General features: G+C 43.4%; 1 long non-coding RNA gene across 1 annotated transcript; it reads left to right on the top strand.

Annotated features, from left to right (window-relative positions):
- The first annotated feature begins 1,155 nt into the window (after positions 1 to 1,155).
- LOC122464272 lies at positions 1,156 to 17,967 on the top strand. Its single transcript, XR_006288219.1, has 3 exons — positions 1,156 to 1,382; positions 2,576 to 2,899; positions 17,406 to 17,967. It is a non-coding gene; the product is annotated as an uncharacterized LOC122464272 (long non-coding RNA).
- Positions 17,968 to 19,712: the final 1,745 nt, after the last annotated feature.

Genomic DNA, 19,712 nt, shown 5'->3' with positions numbered 1-19,712 from the left:
GGAAGTTTTAGGATAAATGCCATATGAGAAGCCCAGTGCCCTTGCCTTACCACCTTCTCAGATTTGAGGATTTGTGCTAGGAGGCTATCCTAAGAGCCTGCTTGTGGGCTCTTTTTTGATATAATCTTCTAGTTAGCAGGTGTCAAAGCTTTGACACCTGCTAACTAGAAGATTATGTCTGTTCTACCTGTTGAACTAGGGAAGGGGCTTTGTTTCTTCTCCCCCTCCTGATGGCTTCAAGAGGGAAATAATCTTTTACTGTACCCTTCCCCCAGCCTCTTCACTTCTATGAGGAGAAAGGAGATCTCTGTTTCTCTACCCTTCCCTCAACCTTTATTTTTCAGGATCTTTCTCCACTGTGAATAATTCCAGTGCCTGCTTCTGCTCCTGCTCATGAAACTAACCTGACTCTTGGGAGTTCCACTGCAAAATTCTGAACAGCCCTGGTAAAACTGAACAGATTTTCTGTAGACCCAGAAAGACAAAACTGCATCAGTTTACATTTGGTCTGGTGTTTGGGAAGATTTTCCTCTGCAACCATAAGGGCTAGAGGCTTAAGACTTTTTTTTTTTAAATGAAAGTTTAGATTCTGCAAGAGTTCATGGCTTAGACCACTCCCCACATATGCCCAGGAAATCTTCTCCTTGCATCGGGAAAGTGTATGAGTGGATTTTTCAAGCCCTGTTTAATGAATACCATGAGGATTAACATGTAATTTCTATTAACATTGAAGCAGAAAGCCCCTGTATATTAAACTGAGGGTATAAGCCTTTGCGGTGCTCAGATAGCACGGTAACACACACAGTGTTTGTCTGTTTGTTTTTTTTTAATTGATACTCTCTCACCCCTTGGGCAATGAACACTGTAGGCAGAGCTAGCTCGTAGTATGCCTGTTTTTTGCATGAGTGAATTGGTTGGGAGAATGAGCTCATGCCCTGAACCACACCCGGCCCCCAGGCTCACCAATGCTAAAGCGGCTATAATTTGGCACCCTGGGCCTAAGAGATGTAAAACAGTAACCTAAAACTGTTAATCCAGCTGGCAACAATGGAGTGGTCAGAAATGTCAATGATAATACAGAAGTGTAGCTTTTCAAAGCTCTTGGCCACACTCTTATCAGTTACCTCACCATCAATCCCTTGACTTCACTGGAGTTTCTGTACCTCAGTGTAGTGGTGCAGGTGGCCCACGCCAGCAGGGGGTGGGGCAGAAGCAGCCAGGGAGGCTGTGGAAACCTGCAGCTAATTAGGACAAGGCTCGTTAGGAGCCAGACAGGAGGCAGCTCCTGGGGCAGCCCAGATATAAGGAGAGGGAATCTGTCCCTGACTAGTGAGGGAGGATGAGGACGGGCACGGGCACGGGCACGGGCACGGGCTCCTGAGGTAAGAAGGTAACACCTTGTGACAGAGCAGTGCTAGGCAAGCTTGGGGGAGCAGAGGAGAGCTCTGGCCCCTTACCTACCAGGCTATGGCCCCTGCTAAAAAGGGCCAAGAAGGTGCAAGGGCCAAGGGGAAGTGGCCAAAGGACAACAGGCAGACAAGGGGAGAGAAGATAGAGGCTGCTGCTAGAGGGTCCCTGGGTCGGGACCCAGAGTAGCAGGTGGGCCTGGGTCCCCCCCCTTCCCCCATGCACCACACCTGGCTGCGGAGGAGCATGGCCAATACAGACTGCAACTTGCCCCTGAAGTGAGGGGCTAGACTTTGGGTTGTGGGTGGCCCTTGCAGCAAGTGCAAGCCAAAAGACTGCCATGACCCCCAGAAGGGGGGTGAGAAAGAAGTAGCGGGCACTGCTGGAGGAGCAACGTGGGTCCGAAACAGTGGAGTAGAGCAGACAACGGGCAAGACACCACCCGCAGAGGGCACTCCAGAGCTGGACTGAGCTAATTCCTGGAGCAACTAGCAGGAGGCGCCAGCAGTGATGAGTGCACGCTGTTACACCCAGACTTACTCCACTGTAACTGAGAGCAGAATTTGGCCTTCTCTCTCCATTTGGAACTGATGTCTCTGTGAAAGGAGGATGGTGAGAGAACAGTAGAAAGCTAAAAGGAAAACTACTGAGGTGACAAACAGCTGGCATCTAGGAAATCAAGGTTCTTAGAATAAATTAGACACCTGTCAGTGTACCTTTCCACCAGCCATAATCCACGTAAAGCAGTTAAGCCAAATGTGTTGCTGGATTGCATTCAGTCGTGGATTTCAGTAGAATTACATCAGGCATGTGTTCAGCCCAGAGCCACTGATCTCAAGAAAAGAAATGGAGAAGGAGGTGAATGCACTAAAAATGCAGACTGCAGTTTTACTATGTAGATCTTATGTTGCTTTCTGCTTGTTTTGGGCAGTTGGCCTCTTGGAGCACGTCCTGTCTCATCAACAATAGCTGTGTGGCTAGTAAACCAGTCAGTAGCATGAAGGTCTCTGCAGTAACCCAAGCACAGTGGGGAGTCACTGGGAAGACTTGGGGAAATGGCACAAGCGGACTAGAGAATTAACACGGGGAAAGCTTGGTTAGCATAAAAAGAGGTGCATTTTACTAGAGAGAGGTTAGTTCAAATCCTGCTTTCTATCTCTACCTACAGATCCCCGCTCCCTCCAAACAAGTCTAGTTAATGCTGTTTGAAAGTGGCGTGGTGATATCATCCTGTCCTGAACAGAATCTCCTCTAACCTGTGCTGGCTTATAAGGGTGCTCTGGCCCTTCCCCGGAACACTCTCAACACACCCCTACAGCAAGGAGCAAGCAGGGGCTTGTGTAGAGTCAGCAACGTCAGCTGAGAATTCACCCATGCCAGGGCAATCGTCAGTTGCCCATTAAGGGCAGTTTTAAGGTCCATTTGCACTTTTCCAATGGGCTTTTGATCTGAGAGGATGCTGCACATTCAACTCTTCAGGCGGAAGAGACAGGTACTGTACCACAGTGATATTTGTCAGAGATGGGCCCAAATCAAATATCTTCATCAGACACCCTCCGGAAGGGGGGAGTTTGGATCCAGCTCCAGAGTCCAATCTGAACTTTGCAGCTGGACCCTTTCTTTGTACTGGATTAAACCAAAGAAGCTTGTTTTGACCACCTTAAACGTAGGATGCTTTGAATTTAGATTGGAATCTTTGGATCAAAAATCTATACCTCAAAACCCATTTCTACTTCTCAGAGAAAAAACTTAAGTGGTGTGATTGAGAATGAGCAGGTACACTTTGCCCATGCTTCAGAGACCTGCTGGACCCTCTTTTATTTCAAAATGTAGTGTGAACAGCCATATAGGTAGCTGTCCTACCCCTTGATAGGTGTATTGACTCTGAACAATCACAGCTGTACTTGTAACATCACTGCATAATTCAGTACATTAATATAACTCAGGCAACCAACCTGTCTTATAAAAGATTGGTGACAATAAAAATAAATCTTGGCATTTAAGTTGGTACATCCCAGTGAGGTAGGTTAGCATATTCTGAAGTAGACTGAGCATTTCATGGCAAATTCTCATCCCTTTGCATCTCATTACTGTTCTTGTCTAACTGATAAATTACCATGTAGAAAATAAGAGCCTGATTCTGATCTTGCACTGATGTAATTCAGGAGTCTCTCCACAGATCTCAGTGGGGTTATATTGGGGTTAGTGAGATCAGAATCCAGCCCTAGAGCTGGGTCATATAAAAGTAGTACCATACACCTGATCTTGTTCTAAGTAACCTCAGATTCCCTAGCCTCGACACCATTATGTCAGACTTGCAAGCCTTCATATCACTGCAGTACAAGATCAGATCAGTTTTGTGAACATAATATCACCTTGTTATAATCTCTGTTCCCTTTTAACCCTGCAGAAAGATCAGTGTGTTTCTCCTCAATTGATAAGCAAGGTTTGACAGGATCCAGTTTTGCCTTACATCTTAATGACCAACCGTGGAAAAAATGAGTGAAAGCTATCCACTATGAATTAGCATATGCTGTTAATTAAGTCTTTGAATATGTGTTCAATTTTCAGGTGGATGCCTAATTACTCTGTGACCTGTTTGAAATTTCAGACTTATTCCTTCCAAAATGTTCTTTTTTGTTTTTGAGTAACAGCCGTGTTAGTCTGTATTCGCAAAAAGAAAAGGAGGACTTGTGGCACCTTAGAGACTAACCAATTTATTTGAGCATGAGCTTTCGTGAGCTACAGCTCACTTCATCGGATGCATGCTGTGGAAATCGCACAAGACATTTTATACACAGACACCATGAAACAATGGCTCCTCCCACCCCACTCTCCTACCGGCAGGCAACTGGATGGGAAGGAGCAAAAAATTAACCTGGTACCTAAATGTTCTCTGTTTCAAACAGCTTATGCCGCAGATGGTCTAGTGGGGATACCCTACCTTAAAGGGGGGGGGAAATCACAGTAGTCTGAAACAATATAATATTAAAGCGTCTTTGTAACTGTATCCAGGTTTCCTTTTTATTTATGGAAAAAATAGTCAGGTTTTTTCTTCTTTGTAACTGACTATTTAAGAATTCATCCATTCATTCCTTCATTCTCCAAGGGGGTGTTCAAATGTGCTTTGTGATTATGCACTGGCAATATGACTTTTGCAGGAAAGTATCACGTTTTATGTTAGACTATAAATTCCTCCACTGATTATGTACTGAATGTTATCTCTCTCCAGTTTTATTCTTTTTTTAATATTTTTGAATAAAAGCCATCATGCATCCCTTTAATCTAATAAGACTAGGACATTGCTACCTATTTCTACATGTCCTACAGCTCCCTTGAGAAGCAATTGATCAGATAAGGTGTTTGTTAGAAAGCAAGTCATTCTCTGTACCCTTTCTCTCATTTACTCTGCTCATGGATGAGAGGCTGCTGTCACTGCCCTTCTACAACACGCATGGGTGCGCGCGCTCTCTTGCTTTGCATAGAGCATGGTAAATCCCGTATTTATACTTCACAGAAAGAGTCACAGCTTTTCAAATGGAAGGAAGTTAGTCCTTTGCCTCATCAAATCGCAAAAACTGATTGCTTGAGCCAATGGAGTTGGCTATTGCTGATTTCAATAATAAACATGAACATGTGTAAATTGAAATTTGAAACTGATTAAAATTTACTTTTTTTTTAAAAAAAGTGTCACAGCTTAGTAAAGAAATCTGCAGGCATTCTTTTGGTTAATAGCTTTAATTGATGATCTGCAGACTTTGTTTAAAGACCGCATATTCAGAAGAGCTCATATGTGAATGCAGTATGTTGATGTTGCATGAAACTAATAATTCTGATGAACTTTTATATTTGTGTGTGTAAGAGAGACCGACTGACCATTTGGGCATGCATTTTTCTGAGAGTCCTCTTTAAGAAATACACTTTTAAACCTGCCAATGCCCAAATCTCGGACTCAAAAGACACAAAATAAGGGATACATTTAAATTATTTGTACAAGAAGCTTTAAGTGCTACAGGAGTCCCTCCATTAATGTCATGAAAGATCATTTTTCTTTAACTCCTGTCTCATGATTCTGCATTTTGGATGTGAAGATAATTAAAATAACTCTAAAATCCAAATGAGGGTTGCATGAGAGAGGCATGTTAGCAAGCTGTGATCTAAAACCTATTGTAAATTCCTTTTCTTTAAATCTCATAATTCAGAATTAGCTGTGATTCCTGCTGTTTGGCACACAGAGCTAAGTAAAGGTTAGATTTCTTCTCGTACTGTATTTTCATTCAGGTTAATATTTAAGCCATTCTGGTGGTTTGTCCAGGAGCACAGTTGGTCCTTGTACAACTATAAATGGCAAAGAGGCTGGGTCTGTTAGAGCTTGTCTGTCAGCTGTTTGAACAAGGCAAGCACCTTGATACAGCTGGCCTTGGAGCATGCAGTTTCATGGCTCTCATGCTATTATTTGCCACTAGCTCTCTGATTGGTTGAAGCTGCTGTCCTCCTTGCAGCCTCTAGTGACTGTTGCTGACAGTATATCTCTCCTCAACTGAGATTACTGTGTATGACCTACTTTGAAAATGGTGTGAACCAAGGTTCACAAATGGCTTGGAAGGGTGCCACAGCGTTGGTGCACAAACATGCCTGGTCTGGGAGGCTTCTGTCAGAACAAAAATGGCTTTCTCAATGCCCTCCAGACACAGTACGCGTTCTTTTTCACAGGCCTTGGGTTCACAATTCATCTTTGTGCTCTTGAGTGCAGCATATTGATTTGCTGTGCAAGCCTGCTAAATTAGAGAGCCTCTGGCCAATCAGAAGACAAGTCCTCCATGCCTTTCTGCTCTCAAAACAGCTGAAGTTGTAATAAAGATGAATACGGGGTTTCAGGCTGAGCTATCAGCTGAAGCCCAGTAGTAGTGGAATCAGTACTACAGGTCACAGTTGCTGTTTGGTGATGGTATTTTATTTACACAGATTCTGTTTACAGTATAAGGTATAGATTTTAGTAATGTGAGCTTGCAAAAGCTCCCCTCCATATCAGATAAATACTTTAACATCCCAGCCATTCCAAAATACTGAGGGAAGAGAAAATAAACTGATACAAAAGAAAGTAATTGCCTGGAGCATTTCAGGTCAAAATTGTATTCCCCCCCCCCCTCCTATTTTCTTCATAAGTTTATTGTGCTACAGACATAAGCTTGCACTGAATCCAGGGACTGAGAGATTTTATGCAGTTGCAAATCTACTTGAAAGATTAGCCTTGCAGGGTGGGGGGAAGCCTAACACATGGCAGGCAGCCCTTGTGTTTACTATCTGATAAGATAATTAGCATCAGGAGTAAGGTAATGTATTTGTACTTCTAAAGAGTGGTATTAATGTACATTACCAGACTGAGTTAAAGAGCTTGCTTATCAGGCTTTTCTTCACAGAAGACTTGCACTATGATTTTTCTTTAGGTCAATCAGTTCTTTATTAAATTACCAATGCAAATGTGTTTTAATTTATCCATGTGGAATTTGAATGTGTTGCACAGCCTCCCACTACAGTAGTTTGGGGCTTTTTAAAGATTTACTGTAGGGAAACGGTTCCAACTTGTACTCTGAATGTTTCTCTTTGTTTTATTTATCCACTGTAAAGACATCTGTTCTACATGGCTTTCTACTTTGGCCTCTGGTCAATTTCTGTTGACTTCCATGAACTCCATTATGAAACCCAACTGCACCACTCACGTGATTCTTGAGTACAGATCTATGGCATACAGTAAAATATGGCTTTGATAAGCTCTCCGGAGGCAAAACATGATAAAACCATTAAAGGGAAATAATAACCATCCTGAGCAAAGTAAACAACACCTTCATGTATGTTCCTCCACAGCTGAGTGACAGCGGTGAGCATTCATAGCCATGTGATAGTGGCTTAAAAATAGGGAAAGCTGAGACAAAGACCTTTATCAGCTCTAAAAGCAGAGAGTTATCTATTCCGTACAGTATTGACACTGTCCTGGCTGCTGTAGTGCCTTTGCCAGTTGTGAAACACCTAAAATGCTCAGTGATAGTCAAAGGGGAAGGGGGCTGGACATGAAACAGGAGTTTGACATCTGACATTTGCCAGGGGCGTTCATTGTGCCTTGCTTGTACTGAAGCATGGCCAGACTGTAAAGCTTGCTGGATGCTCTGCAATAAAGAATTCTGGCCTAAGAGATGTCAGTTAGGTTACAGCATTTATTACTACAATTTGGCCTGGCAGGGTCATTGTAAGTCTCAGCTGGGAGTGTTCATTTTTTAATGAAAAATGCTAATAGAACAATGATTTGTCCATGAGCCATTTTTTTCTAGCACTTTTTTTTTAATTGTATGTATGGAATTCTTGGTGGCTCCCTAAGATGCACCTTTGCCTGTGCTGTGCAGCATGGCCATTAGAAACTTTGTGGGAATAGTGGGGATACAACTTGTCTCCTGCTGTTCCAAAAGCATAAGGCCCTACCATTTGAACTAAAGAGACATACTGTATTTCGGCTTTTAGCACTATTCTGGGGCTGTCAATCAGAACAGTCCCAGTTCCATCCAGTGGAGGGCAGTGGTATACATACACAGTACCAATTAAAAAGAACAGGCATACTTGTGGCACCTTAGACTCTAACAGATTTATCTGAGCATAAGCTTTTGTGAGCTACAGCTCACTTCATCGGATGCATAGAATGGAACATATAGTAAGAAGAGTGTGTGTGTGTGTGTGTGTCTTATATACACATGCATACAGAGAACATGGAAAAGGTAGAGTAAGATGCTAATTAAGATGAGCTATTATCAGCAGGAGAAAAAAACTTTTGTAGTGATGATCAAGATGGCCCATTTAGACAGTTGACAAGAAGGTGTGAGGATACTTAACATGGCGAAATAGAGTCAATATGTGTAATGACCCAGCCACTCCCAGTCCCTATTCAAGCTAATGGTATCTAGTTTGCATATTAATTCAAGCTCAGCAGTTTCTCCTTAGAGTCTGTTTTTGAAGCTTTTCTGTTTTCAGAATTGCCACCCTTAAGTCTTTTACTGAGTGGCCAGAGAGGTTGAAGTGTTCTCCTACTGGTTTTTGAATGTTATGAGTCCTGATGTCAGATTTGTGTCCATTTAGTCTTTTGCATAGAGACTGTCCAGTTTGGCCAATGTACATGGCAGAGGGGCATTGCTGGCACATGATGGCATATATCACATCGGTAGATGTGTAGGTGAACGAGCCTCTGATGGCGTGGCTAGTGTGATTAGGTCCTATGATGGTGTCACTTGAATAAATATGTGGACAGAGTGGGCATCGGGCTTTGTTGCAAGGATAGGTTCCTGGGTTAGTGTTTTTGGTTTGTGGTGTGTGGTTGCTGGAGCTTATTTGTCTGTAAGCGAGGACTGGTCTGTTTCCCAAGATCTGTGAGAGTGAGGGATCATTTTTCAGGATAGGTTGTAGATCTTTGATGCGCTGGAGAGGTTTTAGTTGGGGGCTGAAGGTGATGGCTAGTGGCGTTCTGTTATTTTCTTTGTTGGGCCTGTCCTGTAGTAGGTGACTTCTGGGTACTCTTCTGGTTCTGTCAATTTGTTTTTTCACTTCATCAGGTGGGTATTTTAAGAATGCTTGATAGAGATCTTGTAGGTGTTTCTCTGTTTGATGGGGTTGGAGCAAATGTGGTTGTATCTTAGAGCTTGGCTGTAGACAATGGATCGTGTGGTGTGTCCTGGATGGAAGCTGGAGGCATGTAGGTAAGTTTAGCGGTCAGTAGGTTTCCAGTATAGGGTGGTGTTTATGTGACCATCGCTTATTAGCACAGTAGTGTCCAGGAAATGGACCGCTTGTGTGGATTGGTCTAGGCTGAGGTTGATAGTGGGATGGAAATTTGTTGAAATCAATTGATTGCAGTACTGTGGTCATCTACTCCTGACTACAGATATCTCCATGCAGGAGACTTCTCTTCAAGAAATGTTTACAGTGAATTGGAAGGGTAGAGAGAGCTACAGATTCAGGGTGGAAGAAAATCTTTTCCCTGCCCCCTCCTACCCCCCACCCCCGCCGCCACCATTCCCCTCATACAAAGTGTCCAGTATTAGGGCTTTCCCAGCTAAGCAATCAGCCAACCTATTGAATGAGTAGATCACCAGGAAGGAACATAATCAGAGCAATACAAAACAGTGAGGGACAACTTTTTGTTTTTATACCATTTATAGTGTTTGAAAACACTTCAGAGTGCAATAATAGAACAGGCAGAGAATCAAAGGTGTGAAGGTATCATTCCTTAACTCCTACTATAGAAAACCCAGCACTGAAGCATCCATGCTCCCTCACAATCCACAGAAATTGCCATGGTTTCTAAGCAAGCTAGCAAAAATCAGTCTGATGCCTCCTGTTAACAGCCAATATCCTGGGTCCCTCTGACTAAGGCTTCAGGCAGGGCATAGTACTGAGACAGCACTTGTTGTTATAGGTGGATGACCATCACCTGTCCATAAAGCAATAGAAATATATCCATACTCATCTTGCCGGATCTTTCTGGCCATTTGACTCTGCCCACTAAATTCTACTGTCCTGCCTCCAGGAAGCTGTTTGCATGAATGGAAACACCCTTAAATGATTTGGGTCCTTCCTTTCCAACCAAGAGCAGTTGCTCATAATGGGCAACTGATCCTCCATCACCAAAGCCCTCATCTCTGGAGTCCTACAAGGCTCTCTCCTTTTATCCATGTTGTTCAACATCTGTAAGCAGCCATTGGCGAGCTGGTGAGACAAGAGGAGCTGATGCGCCAGCACTAAATGACCCCACTTCTACATCTTCTCTGTGTCAAGCATAAATAGCACCACTTCTCAGCTTTCTCAATGCCTACCTGAAGTCAGCATCAGGATGAAGAGCAGCTAGCTAAAACTGAATTCAGGAAAGACTCTCAAGCCTTGTCTTCATGAGAAAGCTGCATCAATTGAAACTGTTTTTAAACCAGTTTAGTTAAACTGGTGAAAGGCCCTGTGTGAGTGCTCCTCTTTCAGAGTGAGTAGCTTCTTTCAACTTCTCTTAACCAAATTCCTTATCAACTTAAGCTAAACCAAAACAAGGCTGTCTTAAACTGAAATAAGAGTGTCCGTAGCATTTTTTACAACAGTTTAAGTAAATCAATTTAAAATTTCAGTGCAAATTTGTCATGTAGACAAGCCCCAGCTGATGCTAGTAGGAAGAAGGAAGTACTTCGAAGAAGTTGCTTCCTCAGTAACAACCCCCACTATCCAGGGTATCTGTCCCTGATTGCTGAATTGGCCTGCATGCCTGGGTCCTTTTTTGGACTTGGTGCTATTGCATGCCCAGAATACCTGCAGCAGCAAAAAATAATCCACTTCCATCCACAACTGGCCAAAAGATTGTCCATGCTCTATCAGACAGAGGCATAGCCATGGTAATATTGCAACAACAGGCTCGGTAATTACTATATCTAGGAATTAAGCCACATGCTTTGAAAAAGCCCCAACTGGTACCAAATGCAGCAGCCCGTCTGCTTTCAATATAGGTTGTCATCAGTGTATCACCCCAGAGCTCTGCTGTATGCACTGCATCCTCATTGAACAGAGTCTAGTTTTAGGTCTTTGTTTTGATATTTAAAGCCCTCTAAGGGAGTGGTGCTAGCTGTGTGTGAGATTGGGTCTTCCTCCATTACCAATCCCTGCCACAACAGCTATGTTCCACTGGAACAATGAAACTGTGGAGCCTTAGAGGAAAGCTCATGAGTGGGTGATGGAACATTCCCAGAAGCTGAACCTACAGTAGAGCATGCACTCCTGCAAGAGACACATGTGACTTTAGACCTCACCGCTTCCAGGACTAAATACCAAACTCCTTCCCACACCTTCCCCTCAATAAATTCTACACACATACATGCATATGTAAATCCTGTAAAACTAATCCTTCTGTCCCAACCTGTCAGGGAAATAGCTTGAAGACCAAGAGAGGAGGTGGTTGCTGTGTTTATGTGCCAGGGAGTTGCTCAGCAATTACAATGAAAGGAGCCATAATTACATTGGTAGATATGTTTTGAGATGAGATTTAAAATGAGATGGAGAGTTGTTGCCCTACAGAAATACAGGAAAGGTGTTCTAGACAGCAGAAGTTACAAAGGAGAAGGCTTGCTGGTTAACAGTGAGGCTGTATGAATTAAACTCAAATTCGGTTTACAGTTGCTGGTGTGGGGGCAGCAGGCACAGCATTTGCAATACATAGGAATTTGGTGAAGGTGCTCACAACTAAACTGTGCCTGACGGTTATTTCAGGAAAAGAGACTCGGAAGAAATTCAGAAGTTTGATTGGTAAGGTTTGTTTGTTTTTTTTATTTTTTTTTGTACTGTTCCCAAAAAAGAGACTCGCTGCTTTGTGCTGAATAGCAAGGGGTACATTTTCAGTGCACTACAATGTGACTTAGCTGCAGGAACATTAGTGGGGATATTGCAGTTCAGATGTTTGGACCCACTGCCCTGTGCCAATGGGGATCATGATCCGTGGATTATTCTGGGTGGGTTTCTGACACAATCATCCTTGCCACAGATCTCATGTTCACAGAACAGTGTGTAGTTTTGTTCCCCGCCCCCCTCGCTTCCTCTGATTCTGTGCAGAGTTCTTGCTGGTACCTTGCATTAATATTAAATTAACAACACACTACTCACATGGAACTTATATTCTAAAAAAAGCTCACATTATGCTGTAAGCCTTTTATTACAAAATAATAGCAGTCGTGAGGTTACAGATTGTTCATACAGTTTTCTATAGAACATCTGTACTTTTTTTTTTTTATGGGGGATGAAAGCTACATTCTATGTGTAGCTTAGTCATATGAATATAGATAATGAATAGTTTACTGAATTTTCATTTGTTTTTAACCTTTGCTTACATTCATATAGAACTGGTGCATCCAAAACATACTGGATAATACTTTTAAAAGGGAACTTTAATTTTCTGTAATACTGATGCCTCTGTTGGCATTCTGCGTAAGAGAGGGTCTAATATGCAAAGGATCTAGGTCTGAAGGATTTAGTTCCTAGCTGGAGGCATAGATCAGAGGTTCTGTGAAATGGATTGTAATCTGCATTTGAAATGATAAAGAATCAATTGGTCCGTGTGGAGCAAGACCTTGAAAAGCTTCATTAGGACCAGACTCAGTGAAAACATTGCCCAGCAGTCAAGCCAGAAAGCCTACACAGATTTCCAGACCTCAATATTTCAGGGCTTTGTGGCCTACCATGGTGCAGAAGCTGGATAGAATTTTTATTGAATCTGGCCCTAAGTAAGCAAAATAATTTGGTGCAAGGTTTAACGGAAAGCCAGGAAAGTTCTTAATATTTGAGTGATACGGTGGGAAAGCTTAGAGCTAGATATAATTCTGGCAGCCAGCAGAAACTAACTGGGAGTCTGAAAAACAGTGAATCATAGTAATTAACCTGGATGAAACAAAGGTGTGCACAGGATTCTCAACACCTGGATGGGAAAACATACACTGTATGTCAGTTTACAAGTGCAAAATTTTAAGGGTTGGGTTTTTTCTTCTCCTCTCAAAATCTCTGCATTGTGGCATTCATTAATGGGGGAAGGTTAGATACAGTTCCCAGGCCCCTTGCTGCCATTCCAGGGGTCTGTCAGAGGGGTTGCTAAAAGTAATATGAGGCACTTCTAGTCCCTGATGGATTGAGCATTAACCATTGATCCTGGAAGAACAGTGTGTTGTATAGCCCAAAGATTTTAAAATGATTTACGTGGTGCTGAAAGTGTTTGTAGGTCAAATGGGCTGGTCCCATTAGCCACATGACTGTCAAATGACAACTTGGACCAAAAATGAGTCCATTGAGTCAAACCATGAATGTGAAAATGAATACATGGCTATCTAAAGGAGCCATAGGATGAGGCAGGCAACCACGCCAAGTTCTGTAAAAGAAATTGCATCCTCTCAACATGGAGGGGAAAAAAAAAAAAAAGGGCTGGACTTTAGGAATGACTATGAAAAGGCCATAATGTCAGCCACAGCTTTTTTAGAGGGGTTGGGAGAGGGGAACTGGAAGACTAAAGAAATAGATTGAGGTATATTCTGAATATATCAGAACCCAGACATGACGATGATGATTTCACCCAAGGCAGTATGTAAGCATTTCAATAAACAAAGTACGCATTGTATAGTGAAATCAAAGCTATCCAATAATAACTACCCTGCAGCTAAATGGATGCGTTTTTCCACAGCTGAATCCTCTGAAAGATGATGTAGTGTTTATTCATTCTTTGTCATGTGACTTGTTAAAACAATGAAGATGCAAGAAAGAGGAAAAAAAAATTGAAATCACATGGTTACTGTGAAAAAAGAAAAGGAGTACTTTTGGCACCTTAGAGACTAACAAATGTATTTGAGCATAAGCTTTGGCCAAAGTTGTACCCAATGAAGTCATATAGAGGGGGGGAATTCTACCTTTCGGTCTGTGGCAGTGTGTCTGTTAGAACTGGAGACTGGGAACCAGTGGTTCTGGGTTCTGGTCCTGGCTCCTCTTCTAACTCACTGCATGACACTGGGTAAGTCACATGACCATTATTGTTTTGGTGTTTGATTACAAACTCAGCTCAGACCAGGTTCTCTAAAAGGTTCACAGACTATTGGCACAAACCTGGGTCCAGCTCTGAATGAGCCTGGGTTGGCTCAGAGTTCCACACTTACATTCACGGGTTTGAGGGTTTGACGTGAAACCAGCTGAAACATGATGGGTTTTGACTGAGTTTGCTTTCAGTCCTGGGATTTGTTTGCACTTAAAATGAAGCGCAGAGGGTGGTGAACTTTACTGGAGAAAATGTCCACGTGGGACTCAGTTAAGCAAAACTATGCAGTTTAGGAACATAAGACCGGCCATACTGGATCAGATCAAAGGTCCATCTAGCCCAGTATCCTGTCTTCTGACAGTGGCCAATACTAGATGCTCCAGAGGGAATGAACAGACCAGGTAATCATCAAGTGATCCATCCCCTGTCACCCATTCCCAGCTTCTTGCAAACAAAGGCTATGGACACCATCCCTGCCCATCCTGGCTAATAGCCATTGATTGACCTATCCTCCATGAATTTATCTAGTTCTTTTTTGAACCCTGTTAGTCTTGGCCTTCACAACATCCTCTGGCAAGGAGTTCCACAGGTTGACTGTGTGTTGTGTGGGGAAAAAAATACAACCGTTTGTTTGTTTGTTTTAAACCTGCTGCCTATTAATTTCATTTGGTGGCCCCTAGTTCTTGTGTTATGAGAAGAAGTAAATTACACTTCCTTATTTACTTTCTCCACACCAGTCATGATTTTATAGACTGCTATCATATTCTTCCGCACCCCCCCCCCGTCTCTTTTCCAAGCTGAAAAGTCCCAGTCTTATTAATCTCTTCTCATACGGCAGCCGTTCCATACCCCTAATCATTTTTGTTGCCCTTTTCTGAACCTTTTCCAATTCCAATATATCTTTTTTGAGCTCGGGCAACCACATCTGCATGCAGTATTCAAGAAGTTTCACCCAGTCCTATTTAAAAATCAATACCAGAGCATTCATTTTGCTATGGTGAACGCATTACAGCTATTCTTTGAGCCTACAGTACATGTCTTTTAACAACCGAACTTCCCCGTTGTCCTGCCACACTAAGTAAGAGCACATAAATGGAAGTATAGCTACAGTCAAACAGACAGCTGTTGAAGCTGAGTGGTTCCTGCACCTGAGATGTGTACATGTGTGTTACTGTAAGAGAGTGTCTTATTCACTACATCTGTCCTCTACCCAATTTCAAGAGCCAGGTGTAAAACGGACTACAACGCGCAAGCCCACATCATGCATTGCCTGGGGGGGAACCTGCAGAAAGACCAGGAAACTGAATGAGTTGCAACTCAGATTTTCCTTTAAGATAGCTCGCTGGGGAGTAGGGAGGGAGCAAGACTCCTGCCCCAAGACACTCACGCAAACCATGGTGCAGACAAGACGTGTGGCCATTCAAACTTAGAACTTTCCAAAGATTTGTGGGGGAATCCCTTGGATTGTAAGCCAGAGGATTCTTGCAGAGGCTCTGTACCTTCATCCTAGGGCTCCCAAGGGAGGTCTGGTCCCACTAGCTCAGGCCTGGCCCCCTCAGACTGCCTCTTCAGAGGTGGCTTGAGGCACAGAGGAGTGGAGCCCACGATGGATAGGCTCAGCATTGTTTTACAGGGGGCAATCCCCACAGTTTTGAAGGGGGATGATGCACAGAATGGCATGACAGGGAAAGAGTAGGACAAGAACTTTCAGGAGCTGCATTGCTCTCTCTTGGTTCTGCCATGTCTTTGACCATTCGTTCATTCACCCCTGTCGCACTCCACCCCACGTCAATCCCCAACCTCACAGTCTCAAACTCAGCAGCGATTCTGCAGTCAGAGGGAACGTGGTGCCACTTAGGGTCAGCCCCTCCCTCTGACAATCTGGAGGATTCTAGAGGAGCTGCTAGCTATTTCCAGGCTTTCTGCAGGAAATTTCAGCAAGCAGGATCTGGCTCTGATTTTTGTTGTTTTAAAGAACTAGCTGTGATTTTTATATAGTGCATTACCATGCCAAAAATCCAGGCCTTTTTATTTAGTGACATATCCTTTGGAAACCTGTAAAATCATGCTGGGTTTTCATATTTTTTACTTTCAGTTCAGGATTACGCACTATCAGCTTTAGGGCCTTGTAGGAACAAGGTGGATATAAACGTTGTCAGAAAATTGGAAGCTTTACACCAGGCTGTTATGATTTAACTGACAGACCATTTGAAGTTACCGAGACTTGGGGAGAAGCAGGCCTTTCCAGAAACATCCGTCTTTTAAGAGGAACGCTGATGTTTTCTGATTGGAACCCATTTGGGAAAGTATTAAACTTGGCACGAACTGGAAAATAGCGATAGCTTTTTATTGTTAATATTCAGAACTTCCAGCGATGCTGAACAGATCGGGTTCCCCACGAGTCATAGTAGCATCTGACCATTTGCTCTCCAAATTGCTGCAGCTTAGGTTAAAGTAGCCTAGCTCTCTGAAAGCAGCTACAGCCTTTAGGCTTCCAGAGGGACAGAAAGCCTGTGTAGGATTATTTATATTCATCTAAAAAGAACAGAAAAGGAAATGAACAGGGAACAAATAGCAGGGAACAAAATCTTAAATAGTTTCATCCACTAGAATCATCTGCCCTTGCTAGGAAGTCGGATAATGTAGCTTCAACCCGAGTTTTGAAGTGAGAGAGGCACACAGACTAGGATCATTTTCAATCAATCAGATCATTCCTTTAATCCAAGGCATTTTCTTAGTTCTAATAATAAATGCTGAAACCTGGGGTTAGTGCAACATACAAAGATGCCCTTTAATATACACAACATGGATTACTTGGAACTGTTTGGAGTGTACAATGTCCACATTGTTTCCCTTCTTTTTCTACAAAAGGTATAAAAGAGCATCATGCTACAGGCAACACATTTTAGTTTGAAGTGGAACTGGCAGAGGATTTCAATGGAAAGTTGATTTATTTCAGGGGATTATGGGAGTCCAGGGATAAAGCGGGCACCAAGCCACAGGGAGAGCCCTTGACCTAGAAGCAGGAACAGTTTCCAAAGCTGTATATGTACATAGCTGCACAGAACACTTTAATTAGTACAGAGCATAACCTAAATTCTTTCTCTCAGGGAAGATGAAACAAACACATTTTTCTTTCTTAGTAGAATATTGGAAGCTGTATCCACCACTCTTTGCCTTATTTACATCTTATTCTTCAGGATTGTGGGAAGCAATTGTTTGTGACAAAGGACTCCCCCCTTCCCCCCCCCCCCCGCCCCATCAGAAAAGTAAATTGAGATGTCACTCATAAAACAGGATCTGGATACAGACTTAATTCACTTTTCCTAACAGGCAAAACAAGTTAAGAGGCCATCACAGGTAACTCCCTGAATGAATGTATGAAACATAATTTCATCCTTTTTTTTTTTCCCTTCCCCTCCAGGCCTTGAGCTGTAATTATAAAGACTTCAGTTCTCCCTGGTGACATCAGCTGGTTAACAAAATTTGGATCACAGGAATGAAGCAACCCATAGTCTGTTTGCCGCAGCATTGTTCACACTCCAGAGAAGATAATTGTATATGAAATACCATTCAGTAATATGCTCTATTAATTTTAGTGGTAGTTTTTTCTCTGTAAGCTTTTCATCAGGATTCAAATCATCATCTGTGTTCCATAGTCAAAGGGTACAAAGCATAATAAAACAGCAACAGAATAAGTCTTTCTGTAAAATTATATTTTGAAGCATATGCTAAGACCATGTACTAAATGAAACATGCCATAATAATTACATTTACTAAAACTTCCTAAGGTGTAATAAGCTTCTAACACAGCTGGTCTTGAAATCAACCACAGATTTCAGCAGCTAAACTTAAGGGCTGTATACTGCGGCTCTTACTCAGGCAAAACTTCCCTTGCTATCTAGAGGTAGCTGACCTGAATAAAGACTCCAGGTTTGAGCCTTCTGTTTCTAGAAAGCATGAATGACTGAAATTTTAATGCAATGAGATGCTAAATGATTTTAACATTTTATACATCTACCTGCATGAGAGTCCAACACCATTGTGCATTGATCTAAACCAGGAGTGGGCAAACTTTTTGGGCCGAGGGCCACATCTGGGTGGGGAAATTGCAGGGCAGGGGATTGGGGTGCAGGAGGGGGTGCAATGTGCAGGAACGGGCTTAGGGCAAGGGATTGGGGCAAAGGAGGGGTGCAGAGTGTATGAGGGGGCTCAGGGAAGGGGGTTGGGGTGCAGCAGGGGTGTGGAGTGTAGGAGGGGGCTCAGGGCAGAGGTGCAGGAGGGGTGGGGATTGCGGGAGGGAGCTCAGGGCAGGGGGTTCGGGTGCAGGAGGGGTGCAGGGTGCGACAGGGGGCTCAGGGCAGGGGGAGCGGTGTTGGGTGGTGTCCTGGAGGCAAGGGCAATGCACGGAGCCCTCTTACCTAGGATGACCAGATGAAACGGAGAAAATATCGGGACACATGGGGGAAGCAAAAAAAAAAAAAAAAAAACGGAGCGGCCAAAGCTGCAATATCGGGACAAATGGCGTCCCGACCGTGCATCGGTCGGGACGCGGGACAAAGACCTAAAAATTGGGACAGTCCTGATTTTATCGGGACATCTGGTCACCCTACTCTTCCCGCCCGGGGCCCCAGGGACGTGGTACTGGCCGCTTCTGAGAGTGGCGCAGGGCCTGCAGCACCACGGCGGACAATCCCGCGGGCCGGATCCGGTCCGCAGGCTGTAGTTTGCCCACCCCGATCTAAACTGTCACAAGCTAAAAGCTGCTTCTTGCTGTGTACAGAGTAAAAAAGGACATAACGAAATTGGCATAACTGAGCCCATTGCTTGTTAGTTTTTTGGTTTGGGATGAGTTTTTTATGCTTGTAAAATGAGAATCTAATAGCACTGCCTAGAATAAGGCATAGTGTGAGTTAACTTGTGAACTATAACAATTATGAAATAAGGGGCTGAATCCTGTCTTTCTTGCCCCCCTCCACACCTCCCCCACCTCCCAATCTGCACTGGGAAATGAGTAGGGTGGGACAGGCAGAGGAGCAAACCTGTAGCAGTCAGGTGGAGGGTCTCCAATCCATTCTGCCTGTGGAGGGCAGATGCATATAGAACAGTTCAGGTGGGCAGAGCACTTAGCAGTGGCCCTTAGTGCAGCTGCAGAAAGGTACAATGTGCACTGCCCCAGTTCTTGCTGCCAAATACCTTACCCTCCGCTGCTCCAGGAGAGATATAAGGTCCAGGCCATGCTGCCTGTCCATTTGACATACTAGTAGGAACATTTTGGGGGTATTCATCGATCTCTGATATCTTGGGCAAGGGCTATGTTAAGCCACTTTTCTGCTCCCTTGATCCTCAGTTTGGTCCTTGGTGTAACTTAGAGCAGCCCACAAGTGGTTCTACGTTAAGCTGGCTACAGCAGTTCCTACTGTGGGCCAAAGATTAGCTGCTTACACTGCACTCTGACTCATCTGCTTCTATTCTCACAGCCCTCTCAAGAACACTCTAGTAATATATGTCAGGGGTTGCAGAGACTGGGTGTTATAGAGCCAGTTTTATGCCACCGAGGCATTCCTCTTGCATCAGAGGGTTAACCAGCATCCTCTTTGTACCTCTGAAAGAGTCCTGGGTCAGACTCTTACCCTTTGTATTTCCTGGTCTTACATTATGTTGTATACATGCATGAACTTTGAAATATCAGCTGAATTTTGTTCATTCTCCATAATGTTAATCACAGTTA

Source organism: Chelonia mydas, chromosome 2 (genome assembly GCF_015237465.2).
Source record: "Chelonia mydas isolate rCheMyd1 chromosome 2, rCheMyd1.pri.v2, whole genome shotgun sequence".
NCBI lineage: Eukaryota > Metazoa > Chordata > Testudines > Cheloniidae > Chelonia > Chelonia mydas.
This window is presented reverse-complemented; position numbering and strand designations above follow the sequence as displayed.